This window comes from Equus przewalskii, chromosome X (genome assembly GCF_037783145.1).
Source record: "Equus przewalskii isolate Varuska chromosome X, EquPr2, whole genome shotgun sequence".
Taxonomy (NCBI): Eukaryota; Metazoa; Chordata; class Mammalia; order Perissodactyla; family Equidae; genus Equus; species Equus przewalskii.
The window spans coordinates 49,452,288-49,465,217 of NC_091863.1; the positions used below are offsets into that span (position 1 = coordinate 49,452,288).

A 12,930-nucleotide genomic window follows, 5' to 3' on the forward strand; every position below is an offset into this window, starting at 1 on the left:
TCCCTTACATTTCACTGGCCAGAACTAAGTCTTATGCCCACCCCTAGCTACAAAGAGGGCAGAGAAAGTGAAATAGGAACATTGTTTCCCTGAATAAAATTTCAGGTCTTCTAGCAAGGAAGACTATAAAAATAGGTACTTTATTGGCAGCTAAAGGTCTGTGCTACAATGACCTGCCAGCTCAGCTCCCTGCAGCAAGCAACCCAGTCTCTGTTTAGCCTAATTTAAGACATTGTCTAACCCAGGGAAATGAGGGAACATAGTGATAATAGCTTCCTTGTTTGGGCTGTGGCTTCTTTAAGAAGAAATACAGAACAGTCTGTGTAGTAGGTAAGCTTCTAAGGGGACCCCCAATGATCCTTGCCTGCTGGTATCCATTTTCTTGTATAATTTCCTCCCGTTGAGTGTGGGCTTGGCCAATTGACTTGCTTTTGATGAACAGAATATGGTCAAAGTCATGAGATATCTCTTCCAAGACTGGGTTACAAAAGTCTGTGACTTCCATCTTACTAGCAGACTCTACCAACTTCTTATCTTGCAGCTGTGATGAAATATGTTGCTATGTTGAAGAGCTTTATGTAGCAAGGAAATGAAAGCAGTCTCTAGCCAACAGCTAGCAAGGAACTGAGGCACCCCCCATTCCAATAATCCACACGTAATTGAATCCTGTCAACAACCATTTAAGTTTGGAAGTAGATTTTTCCAAAGTTAAGCACTGAGATGACTATAGCTCAGCCAATACCTTGATAATTGCCTGTGAGAGACCATGAAGTGGTAGGCCCAATCAAGCTGTGCTTGGATTCCTGACCTATAGAAACTATGAGATAATAAATGTGACCTGTTTTAAGCTGCTAGATTTTAAGGGAAATTTGTTTTGCAGCAAAAAATGATACAGGAAGGAAAGGATGGACATCGCCAGAACATCAAAATTTCTGCCATGAACTGACAACTCATGATTCAGATATTTTCTGTTCTACTCTCCCTTACTCCAGCTGTCTGCTTGTGTAGAGGGAAAACTTTCTAATATTTAGGTTAAAGAAGTCTAAAAATGGAACCGAATAAAAAATAGGGGAATGAGTTCCCCATCTCTGGAGGTATTCAAGCAAAAGCTATATGACCATCTGTTAGAGATTTTGTAGAAAGGATTCAGTCATCATACGAGTGGTGGGGCCAGATCAGTACTTCCTAACTCTTTTCACATTATATAAAATAATATTTTTATGGCACTGGGAATAAACAATAAGGCTTCCTGTGGTCTAAGGCGATCAATTACTCCAGGTCCCACCCAACCATTCTAAAGGCAAAAGGGATTCAATACTTCTGCACACCTATCATTCATTCATGGCACACCACTGTGCTTTAGTCCACTGACTTGGAAGCTCAAGACTAGGCTTTTACAATACTTAGATTCTCCACAGCAATGGTTTTCACAGTGTGATCCCCACAACAGCAGGGTAAGCATAACCTAAGAACTTGTTAGAATGCAAATTCTCAGCCCTAACTTACACTTACTTCATCAGAAACTCTGGGGGTGGGGCCCAGCAATCAGTGTTTCACCAAGTTGTTCAGACAAAACTGGGTTTAAATCTTTACACTTGAACTTTCTGGCTGTATTCTGGCGGAAATCACTTTGCTTCTCTGGAACCTATTACATCATCCATAAAATTGGCTGAATAAGGCATATCAAGGATTAAGTGATGTAACATTTATAAAGTGCCCAGTGTAGTGCTCGACACATACTAGGCATTCAATAAATGTTAATTCTATTATTATTGACAAAAGTGAACTGAATTTATTTTAAAAATCATTTATGAACATATCCTGCATTTTACAAGTTGCATAAAAGGATGAAGAAATAAACACCCATAATTTCACTTCAGAAAGATTTTCACACTCAACATTATAGTTCTTATCATGCCAGTGTTTTTTCTACACCCAGTTATACTTATAATAAATGAACTACAGTTTCTAATTGTGAGTAGTGATTATATGCTGCCAACTCTTGATTATCTGCTTGACTGTCTATTTTGTGGATGATCGGTGGCAAATTAAAATCCTAAGCTGGTTCCCCTCTGTCACACAATATGTGTCTGTGCTACCCTCCCCTGCCATCAATTGATATTTTCTTGGGAATAAAAATTCATTTTCATATTGGCCTAAGGGAAACCGGCTGCCAAAAGATCAGAGCCTACATTCTACAGCACACCAGACATGGGATTCAGGCTACCTGAGACTTTATCTCTTTCCATGAAAACAGGGCTCTGAAAATTGGCCCTTTCAGCACCTAATATGTTCAAGGCACCTTATTTAATAAAAAGATGAATCAGACACAGTATTAATGGAGATTCCAATTTACTAAAGGAATTAAGATAGGTATATTGAGAATTACAACATAGGGCAGGTTAGTTCAATTTAATTCAAGAAATATTTATAGACTACTATGTTCTAGGCATCTGGCTAAGTGCTGGGATGCAATGATGAATAAGATGTTATTCTAGTTCTGAAAGAGCTTACCACTTAGTGGGGAAAAGAAACATATATAACTCAGATGTTGGCTGGGTCTGCCTTACTTCTCAGAAATCTTGGAATAATTGGTTTTGGCCTCTACCATTCCACGATATATATGAACTCTTGACTCTCCTCATGATTTCTATGATCATCTGTGGGATATACACCTCCTTGCTTTCCTTGGGCTCTGGCCTATGGCTCCTGTATCTACACATGCTGTCTGTGTTTTACTCCAATACAATTTATACATAGAGAACAACCCTTCAACAGTTTTCACAATAAATCTATTTACAATAACCTTTTCATGAGTTCTAGACTCTACTTGTGATTTGGAGGTAAAAGCTCAGAACATGGATCATGTGCCTTTCCACCAACTTCTTTCTTCTTCTCTCATCTCTTCTCTTATCTTCTTCCCTCCCAGATTGCTCTCATAGTTCCAAACACTTTCTCTTCTACTTTTCAGAGTTCTTCTGTCCTCCCTAGCTCCTCTCTACCAGCTTGCCTACCTCAACCCATAAACAATATGCCACCAAACAAAGAGCCTCCCTTTTAAATGGATCACTTTCCTCGCAAGGCAGTTAGGTTTATGTTTAGCAATTTTTTTGGTATTATATCTACAAATAAATGTATTAGTGTGGCAGACCATGTTAATTGCTTTCCCAGTACCCATTGACCCTTTTTTCTTTCCAACAGAACCATAAGTTTGTTCTTGGAAGCAATGTGATCAGCCCCATGTGAGATCCTCATTTTTCCAGCTTCCTTAAAGTCAAGGTGGCCAAGCATCCAGTTTTTACCAATGATCATTAAAGAAAATCGGCTTGGGGGGCTTCCAGGGAAGCTTTTGTTCTTCTAATAAAAGGGATAGATGCATCTGGTGCTACCTTCTTACCCTAGGGAAAAGGCCCACTTGAAATAATGTGCTCAACCCTGGTCCAATCAACTATGGTTAAGGGTTATATGATTATATTGTAATAACATGGCAGGTGTTATTGCAACTATGTAGATGGTGGGGTGGAGGGACAGGATAAGGGGAGCAGAATTCCTAGAGACAGTTTCTGGGTAGATAATCCCATAGATACCTAATACAACAAAGTTAGAAGATAAATAGTATTGAGGATGTGAAGAGATTTTGCTGGTATTGGCTAGAATGCCCAGGAATGCCTAAATTCTGCCTTACTCTTCCTCCTCAATTGTTCCCTGAGAGCAGGGCAATAAAAAATGGTAAACAGAGCACCATGTTATTATTAGTTGGATCTGGGCCCAATATGTCCAATATAGAGTTCTGGTAAACCTGATTTGAAGTGTATGGCATGGCTTGAGGCCTAAGAGAGGCTTCCACCTCCCCAACGCAGCATGAATAAAAATATTACCACCATTTTATCACCTGCAGGGCACAGGAACCTTAAGTGAAGAGAAAGAACTTCAATGATCCCAGCAGAATGGAAGGAGGAGCAGCCAAGAACAAGGTCACGCCCAGCTGCCTGGTCTTTTGTCTAGTGACCCCATTCCTCAGGTATATGTAAATGTGGCCCAGGCAGTGTCTTTCCACCTGATCTATCAGTTTGGTGTTCCCTTCTGTTTAGGAAGAGGGAATAAAAGGGTAGGAAAAGGTATGGAAACCATCTGTTAGAGAATTTTCTGATGTGAGGAGAGGGACCAGAAACTCCCCTCCTCTTATACTCCTTTACATTTCATTCTCTCTTAACCCTTTGGGCTTAATAGTCAAGATGGTAGCCAGCTAAGAAGGTAATCATCTCCCTTGTGGGAGAAGACCTATGGAATATTGGGGAAGTTCTGCTCCTCTTTTTGTGATACCATCTCCCTGATATTCATCATTCTTTTATTTATCCTCCCAGGACCACAGCTACATAGCAGGTCAAAAATTTACCCACTATTTTATTTCCCATGTCAAATTATGCTTATCTACAATTGTCCAACCTGGTTCAATGAGTACTACATGGTAACACAGTCCAGATAATGCAACACTAGCCCAGCAATATAATGTCCTACATTTGAACAATATGAAACCCGTGAAGATTAAGTTTCTGAAAAGATAAAGTCCCATATGGAAACCTTCTTCTCTTGTAGAAATTAAATTTCCAAAGAAATTAAAGCCAAAAATTATCTTATTCCCAATTTCTTATTTTTCTTTATCTTAGCCAGAGGAGGTGTCACCCAGATGCCTGGGTGGAGTCTGGTTTCCTTCAGCAACTACAGACTTGGCTCCTTTTCACTAGGATTGTAACTGTTCTAACACTTCTGAAGTTGGATTGATAAGACTTCAAGTCTCCCCTGGGTCTCACTTTTCTCAAATTTCAGTTCTACACTCATAAAATGTAGGACCAAGTGCTTATGACAATATTAAGCAAAAATAATGTTCCCGTGTTACTGTTACCAGTCCTACTGCTCAGGGAACAAGAATAGAGGGTGGACAGAAAAAAAAGCCAAAATCTTGGTTTTAACTTCATGTATATGACTATGAATTTGTGCTAACTGTGCAGTGTCTGTAACTTATTAAATAAACTGAGAGAAACTGTCAAGAGATCAAGTGTGCTTCCATATTTATCTTCTAAAAGCCTTGTGGAATCTCAAATATTTATTAGCTCTGTGCTGCTACTATTGGCACTTACCAAACATGAATCCATGGCAGTATTGTTTTCCCTCAGCTTTTGAATTCCCCAGGCCTTGGTTACCTAAATAGCGACACAAATTTTCTTCTGCCATCTAAATCTTCCTGCCAAAGCAGGATATGACCTGTCTTGAAGAAATATACCATTACTCAACTTCAAGTGAGAGACAAGGAGGGGTGGGAGGGTGGGGGAGAGCAAGACACTGGTCTTCCAATAAATGCCTAAAAGCACATGCACCAAAATTTTTTCTATCTAACAAAGGTCCTTTCCTGGCTGGCCATAGGAGAATTTTCCTTTCTTCATGTGGGACTCTGCCTTCTAATCTAGCTTCAGCAGACGTGCAGCTGCCTCTTCAGTCTACATTCCCTAAAGGATCTCCTACTTCAAGACAGAATCTCTTTTCCTTCTAATACCAGCTGCAACTCTGATTACTAAATATAGGGGGCTGCACAAAACATTCCCTGGTGTAGAGTAATGGGAAAGCGTGGTTGAAACATAGTTCATTTAAAATATGCGAGGTTCCTTAACGGCACTCCTGTTCCCAAGGTCAAATCCAATGTTGCTGTTTTCTGGCCAGCCACAAGGCATAGGAATCTGAATTAATGCCAGTACTCTTAGAGGGAGAGAGAGAGAGAGCAAGAGAGAGACAGAGACAAGCATAGCTGGAACTGCTGCTGTAAAGAAGGCTCTGGTCCTCTTACAATATTCACAACAGAGACAGAGGAGGAATAGGAAAGGAAGGGCCATGCATGGGCATGAAACTTACTTGCAGACAATAATCCTACCTGTTATTAAATACGACTCAATCGTGGTCATGTCATGTGACCTATAGTATGGGGATTCTCTTTTCTTGGGAGGAAAGGGTGGTAGAAAGGCAGGTACCTTCCTGGTACAGACAGAGGGCCTGCGTGCTATCTTCTCCACTAAAACAGGAATTATTCAGGCAAAATGGTGGTAGAGGGAGCTACAGTTTCGCAGTTAAAGGGAAGATAAAGGGCAATGACACAGAGTGTTAAACACAAGATGTGGGAGAGCAGTATGGTTTTTTTGCAAGGAAGAGAAATTCAATTCAAACTAGCTTGAGCAACAAAAGAAATTTAGCATGAGGATAGTGTCTTATGGAAACCAAGAACAATAAAGCAAGTGAGCTTAAAGGAATAAGCCGGAGCCAGGGACTCAACTGCTATCTGGAAACTCCCTTTCTCATCTCTACATCTCTCGGTGTAACTGCTTCATCTTTCATTGCAGACCAGCTTTTTCTCTTTCCCAGACCATATGGCATAAAAATGGCTGCTGCCAACAGCTCTGAAGTGTACACTACTCAGCACAAGAAAGCAGCCTGAGTGGGCTAAAATCTTTTAGTCCAGATTGTAAATTTCTTAAGGAAGGACTATGATAGACCCAGAGTGGTCAATGTGGCCAAGGGGTCAGATAACATGAAAACTTCTAGAGTGACATTGGGATGGAGTTGGTGGAAAGGGAAGCTCCCAGAAGAAGGAGGATGTTCATCAAAGGAGAATTACAAATAGTATATTTCTGAGCATGAAGTGGAATACAGATAATGGTAGGAGATAAGGTCGAAGAAGAGAAAGGTTATAAAGAGTATTATGTAGCTTCAAGTGTATTTAGTAGGCACTGGAGAGTAGGTTTGAAATGTTTTTAAGCAGGGGAAAATTTGGTAAGGTTTGTATTTTAGATAAGTCATTCAAGCAGCAGTGTAGAAGATGGTTTGGAGGAGAGGTAAGAATGAAGGCAAAGAGCCCAATTAGGAAGTTGTTGAAATAGTCCTAAAAAAAGATGAGGTCTTAAACTAAGGCAAAATTGGTGGCAGTGCAAGTATAAAGGAAAGATGGATATGAGAGAGATTTAGCAGAGAGAATCAACAGGGCTTCTTAACTTAATTAGGTGTGAGGGGCAGGGGGCAAAAAAGAGAATCTAAGGTGACTTCCAAGTTTCTGGCTTGGGAGACAGGGCAAAGGATTTCACATGCTTGCTACTCACTATTGAATACAATGCCAAATAAGATCCAGATATTACCCACAATCCTTCCAACCTTCTTCCTGAAGTGGAACTGGCACTGCCCACTCAGGGACTAGACGCAAACGTCAGAGGAGTTTTGTCTATAGCAGACATCTGAGCCCCTGGAAGAACTAACTACCAATTGACTGTTCTAAAAGATAGGTGAAGTGTTTTTATTCCCCCGATCCTTTCTCTTTACTTCCCATGGGCAGAAATCTGGGTGAATGCAGTTACAACTTCCTTTCACCTTATTTCAGATATAAAAAGGACACATTCTTCTTTAATCTATGAATAAATTTATTCTGTTACAATCTTGAAGAATTCCTAAAGGAAGGCTCTTTAAGCAGAGGGTATACAGATTCATTCATTTATTGAGGGTTTACTATGTGCCAGGTACTATTCTAAGTACTGGAGATACAGTAGTGAACAAAACAAAAAGAAATTCCTATCTTCATGGAGCTTCCATTTGTGTGACGCAGCTTATTCTTCCTTGGTGCATTTAGGCAGCCTAATTTTCAGTAAAATGTACAGCAGTCTTGACATAACTCACATAAAATGGTCATAATCTAGTTATTTCATCTGTTTCTGTGGGGAGGTGAAATTATTGTGTGATGACAACAGGGTCTCCCCTTGGTGAGTTTTTTGGGGATCTTCCTCAACAAGGAAGAAGAACACATTAGCATGGGAAGATGATGAGTTTAGTTACGGACGAAAAGAATTTGAATTGCTTGAGGAGTATCCAGTGAGGATGTCTAGTAGACAGTTGGATCTACTGATCTAGATATCAGGAGGGAGGTCTGAACTAGCAACATATATTTGAAGGTCACCCATGTATAGGTAATAGAACATGGAGAGTAGAACAAAAGAAATAGGCCATGGACAGAACCATGGTAGAACACAAACATTTCACAGGTAGGTAGAAGAAGAGGAATCCATGAAAGTTACATAAATGAAAAAGCTAAAGAGGAAGGAAAAAGAACAAAGAGAATGTGTGTTTGGAAGTCAAGCGAGTAGAGAATTTCAAGCAAAACAAATTAATCAACACCATCATATGCAGAAGTGAGGTCCAATAAGAAAGGGGCTTAAAAGTGCCCATTGCATAGAGAAATTTGTTGGTAATTGGTGTTCTTAACAAAAGAGGTCTCAATGGAGAGAAGTATGTGAAAACTCTATTACAATGGTTGAAAGGTAAACAAGGAGCAAAGGAATAGAGGGAGTAAATATAGAAATATATTGGTACGGTGGTTATTTATACCACTTTTGAGATCTCTGGGTAAGAAGGAAAGACAATAGGGTAACAAGAGACACTTCAAGGAAACCAGAGGAGGCTCCAGGATAAAAAGAAAGTGTTTATTTTAAGGATGGAAGATCCTTGAGTACGTTTACAAGCTGAAGAAAATGAGTCAGTAGAAAGGGAGAGGTGTAAGGTATTGAAGACAGAAAGAAAAAGTGATAGAGCAAGATCTCCGAGGGGCTGGGTGAGACAAGCATCAGGAGCTCAGATGGAAGATTTAGTTTTACAAAGTCTATGTAAGGCTGAAGGGATCGAAGTATAATACACGAGCAGAGGCAGATTATAGGTGAGAAAAATGCCTGATGGCTTCAGTTTTTTTTAAGGAAGGTAGGTGACGAAGTAATCAGTTGGGTGTTGGGTTTGACAGGTGAGTGATGAAGTCATCAGTCATAGTGGAGAAAGGTTAAGGTTTGAAATAATAGCTGAGGAGAGTTGGAGATGCACTGATCAAGAAAAAGTGAAAGAATTACCAACTGGTGCCAAATGGTGAGATGAGAAACTAAATGTGTGGTGACATTAATTTGCATTAAATGATCAGAGTGATTTTCTTTAGAAGAGCTGGAATGGAAACAGAGAAGAAAGTGGGAAAGAACTACAGTATATGGAAACACATGGTTCAAGAATTTGAATTCCAGGAACTACTCCAATTATGGAGACCCTTTACATTATAAGTCAAGATGAAATCATCCAAGGAATTTTCTTGGAAATTTTACCCAAAGTCTATCCCCAATCCTATATCCTCCCCCTCAAATACAGCTGTAAACTTACAGTATTTCATTTATGTTAACTATTTTTTATCTTCTTGCATCCACTAGATTATAAGCTCTTTGGGGCTAGGGCACTGTCCAATATTTGTGCCAGACCCTCAAACAAGTATTAGTACGTCACCCTATTTTAGCAATCAGATATAGACCCTTTAAAAACTCTTTAGCATGGCATTAAAGGCATTTTACAATCTATCTCCAACCTACATTTCCTCCTCCTACTACCTACTCCTACCTACTACTCAACTCCATTACACCCTTATGCTGCTAAGCCCCTAAATACAGATACAGTATGTGTAAGTCAAACTTTTCTACTTTCACTGAACACACCATGCACTTTCACATTTTCTGGACCTTAAACATATTTTTTCTTTTGCATGGAATATTCTTACCCCCTTCTATAAAACCCCTACTCATCTGCCAACACTCAGAGTAATTCCACCTCTTTTATGACTTTCTGATTTATTTAAGAAAGACTTCCTCACGATCTACTAGATGCCATCTACTGTGCCAGCAGAGCTCTGATTTTGAAGAACTCATTGAATTGTAAAGGTAAAAAGTAAAGGTAAAAGTGAGTAAAGGAGAAAAAGACTATTTTCCTCCCTTTTACTTCTTAGAGTGTCTTTTGGGGTGCATAGTGGGCCTGAATCCTTTCTCTAACTTTTGGAATGTAATCTCTCCAGGGACTAGAAAACCTCAGTCTCCAGTTTTATAATGTAGACATGTTTCCAAGGTCATGAACCATATTCCCCTGTGAAATGTAAAGACACACCTACAGACTTAATGTGGGAGCCCATTTCCAGGTATAACTATTTGTCTTTCGCGAAGATTCAAGGTGTCTTTTTGGGAGATAAGAGAAGTTTTATTATTCTTTAGGAGGAAGTCAATTAACTAAACAAAAAGCCACCTCAATTTCCAAGTGAACTTCATATCTGCTTTACTGTACAAGTCCTATGGAATTTTATCCTGACTTTGCTCTCGAAGGCTACCTATATGCATGTACTGTGTTGTGCTTACTCAATAACAAATGTTTTCTTTCTTTCCATATTGATGTGGATAGGTCTCTTTTTGCTGATAGGGGTTTTTACTCCACCAACATAGTAGAGGCAGATACACTGATGTGTGCAAAGGAGCTCAGATTTTATATTGAAACCCCAGGAAAAATATTGAAGGAGTTTAAGTGCAGCAGTGACACAGCTCCGTATACAGAAAGGGATAAGGAAGAATTAAAGGTGACTAGCTGGATTTTATATATTTATTCCTCTGTTCCACTGTAAACATAATAGCATGTGCTATAGAATGTAATGAGTTCAATAAGTGAACAGAGAATACAGATTTTATGTGACTAAATACAGATTTTATAAGATATAAGCAAATTCTGTTAGAAGTCTGTCCCTTTGAGTTGTTGATGGCCCTTGGAAAAGGCTGAACACTAAGGAATTGTCTTCCTTTGAACCTAAAAGGCATGTCTGTATCGTATGAAAGGAAAGGTATGATCTGTGTGAGAACTCTATCCAACCTCACTGCCATATTCACAGGGGTAATACATATTCCCTATGTTATGATCTTCCCTGTTGATTATAGTTTGTTGATTATTTCCATCTGGTACTTCTACTTAATTAGTCTCAGGGTGATTCACTCCTTTTCACCTTTCCAATTGTTCTTTTCTTTCTTCTATATTTTCTAGCTGTCTGGGCCTCATAAAGTTTCATTTTAGTCTTACATTCCATTTGAACTCTCCACTAATGTTTCAACAGCAATTCTTCTAGGGCTTCTCAGAGCTCTTACACATGGTACAGCTATTTTTACACTTCCTAAAATGTTTAACTCTTTTATTAAATAAACATCCAGCAGGGCACATGATGTTTGTAAATACATTTATGCATTGTATTAAGTTCAAAATTAGTGGCATATTTTTATCATTACACATTACAGAAAGTCTAAGCCTAATTTTAAAAAAATCAAGTAAATAAGCCCCCAGAAAACCACACAATTTTTGTAAACAGTCACTACTTACATGTCAATTCTCAGTGTCAACATTCTAAAATTAACAATGTATAGTTTGGGAAGGATCACTTGATACATACATGTCATTAATTTCAGGGTTGATATAGAATTCTTCCCCAGATAAACCTTGAGGAAATATATCTAAGCACTTTATAGATCTAGATGTATCTCAAAAGCCACAAGGATTGGTCTGTGGCCGGCTGCCCATGGGAGAGTGGAAAGGAGCTAGGGCTAGAAAAATAGAGGCAAGATCTTAGAGCACCTTGAATGCTAAGCTAGGGAGTTTATAGTTTATCTTTCATTATAAGCAATAAGATCTACTGAAAAATAGCTCTCATTTTTTACTGAGTGCTTACTCTGTGTCAGAGTAAGTTATGTATGTTAAGGGCTTTGCATGCACTCTCTCATTTAACCCTCATAATTATTCTATAGGTACTATAATATCCCCATTTTACAGATGAGGAAACATTCAGAGAGGTTAAGCATCCTAGCTCAAGGAAACATAACTACTCGGTAGTGGGGCAGAAATTCAAAACTGGCTCTAACTCCAAACCTCATATTCTAAATCAGAGGGAAGTGAGAGTAGGAGACTTAGGTTTTACAAAGATTGCTCTGGTAGAAATATGAGAACAGATTGCAGCGAGACAAGTCTAAAGGCAGGGAGACCAGGGAGGATGCTGTCGCAATAGTCAAGAACTGTTAGGCCCTATTAAGGGAGCTGTCCTTTAACCACTAGAGTTAACGCAGATGAATGACATGGTCAGAGAAGTTATTTAGAAAATTCCTCTTGGAAGCCGTTGCGAAGGATGGATTGGAGGAGGCAAGAATAAAAAATAAGTTAGAAGACTTATTATGGGACTGTCACTCTCAAACACGGGGGTGCCGGTCGAGGGGCCGGGAGATGGTCGTATCCTAACTCATCCAGCCTCTTTCGATTTGCTGAGCATCCTGCACCTCTCGCCCCCGCCCCACCTCTACCTTGACGTCGCTCCATCCACGCCCTAGGAAGCAGGCTTTTGCGTACTTTTCTAGGTCGACAACTGAGCCCGGACAGCGGCGCCAGCAGCGGCGGCGGTAGCTGGCGGGGGTGGGGCGCATGCGCGCGGTTGCTAGGCGACGGCGGTCAGGGCGCCGGGGCTGTAACGGCGGTGGGGCTGTGTGTGTAGGCAGCGGCGCCAGAGGAGGAGGAGCACGAGGATGCAGCTGCTACCGCGGCCCCGAGAGGGAGTCGCCGCTGCTCTGTGGCCGCGGGGGCTGAGGGACGGGAATCAGGCCTGGGGGTCGCGTCGCTGAGGGGACCGGGTACGGCGGTCCCCCCAACCCCCAAGCTCGGGCCTAGTATCCCGGGAGGGTCCGGGCCGCTGGGCGAGGGCCTCCCTCCATTGCCTCCCCTCGCCCCTCCACGTCGATGGTGGTGAAGTTGGCGGCGCCAGGGAGCGCAGGGCACCAGGCTGCCTCCCTTGCACCCAGCTCCTCCTGGGGCGCATCTCTGGCCCCGGCTCACGGACACCTGCGCCGCCGACTCCTCTCGACCGCTGAGCCCACCCCAGGCGGCGGGCGGGGGAGGGGCTCCCCTTGCAGGGACTGTGTCGAGCAGGGCGACGACGGGGACCGTAGGAGAGTAGGGGTGAGTAGTGGCACCGCACTCGCCCGGTGCTGGGGAGCCTTTCCGGCCTCCGGGGCCCCGGGAGGCGACCGAAGCGCTGCT

At 41.2% G+C, this 12,930-nt stretch overlaps 2 protein-coding genes across 3 annotated transcripts in view; one reads left to right on the plus strand and one right to left on the minus strand.

Moving 5' to 3' along the window:
* The window catches only part of ZC4H2 (zinc finger C4H2-type containing), a 67,748-nt gene extending 55,437 nt beyond the window's left edge, over positions 1–12,311 (minus strand). The window contains exon 1 of the mRNA XM_070604163.1: positions 12,201–12,311. The gene's annotated coding sequence lies outside the window, so the exon portion shown is untranslated. The remainder of the gene's footprint in view (positions 1–12,200) is intronic.
* A 22-nt stretch (positions 12,312–12,333) lies between these two features.
* ZC3H12B (zinc finger CCCH-type containing 12B) overlaps positions 12,334–12,930 on the plus strand; it is a 405,447-nt gene continuing 404,850 nt past the window's right edge. The window contains exon 1 of one of the 2 annotated variants that reach the window (XM_070604140.1): positions 12,334–12,849. The gene's annotated coding sequence lies outside the window, so the exon portion shown is untranslated. The remainder of the gene's footprint in view (positions 12,850–12,930) is intronic. The other variant, XM_070604141.1, reaches the window with a different exon arrangement.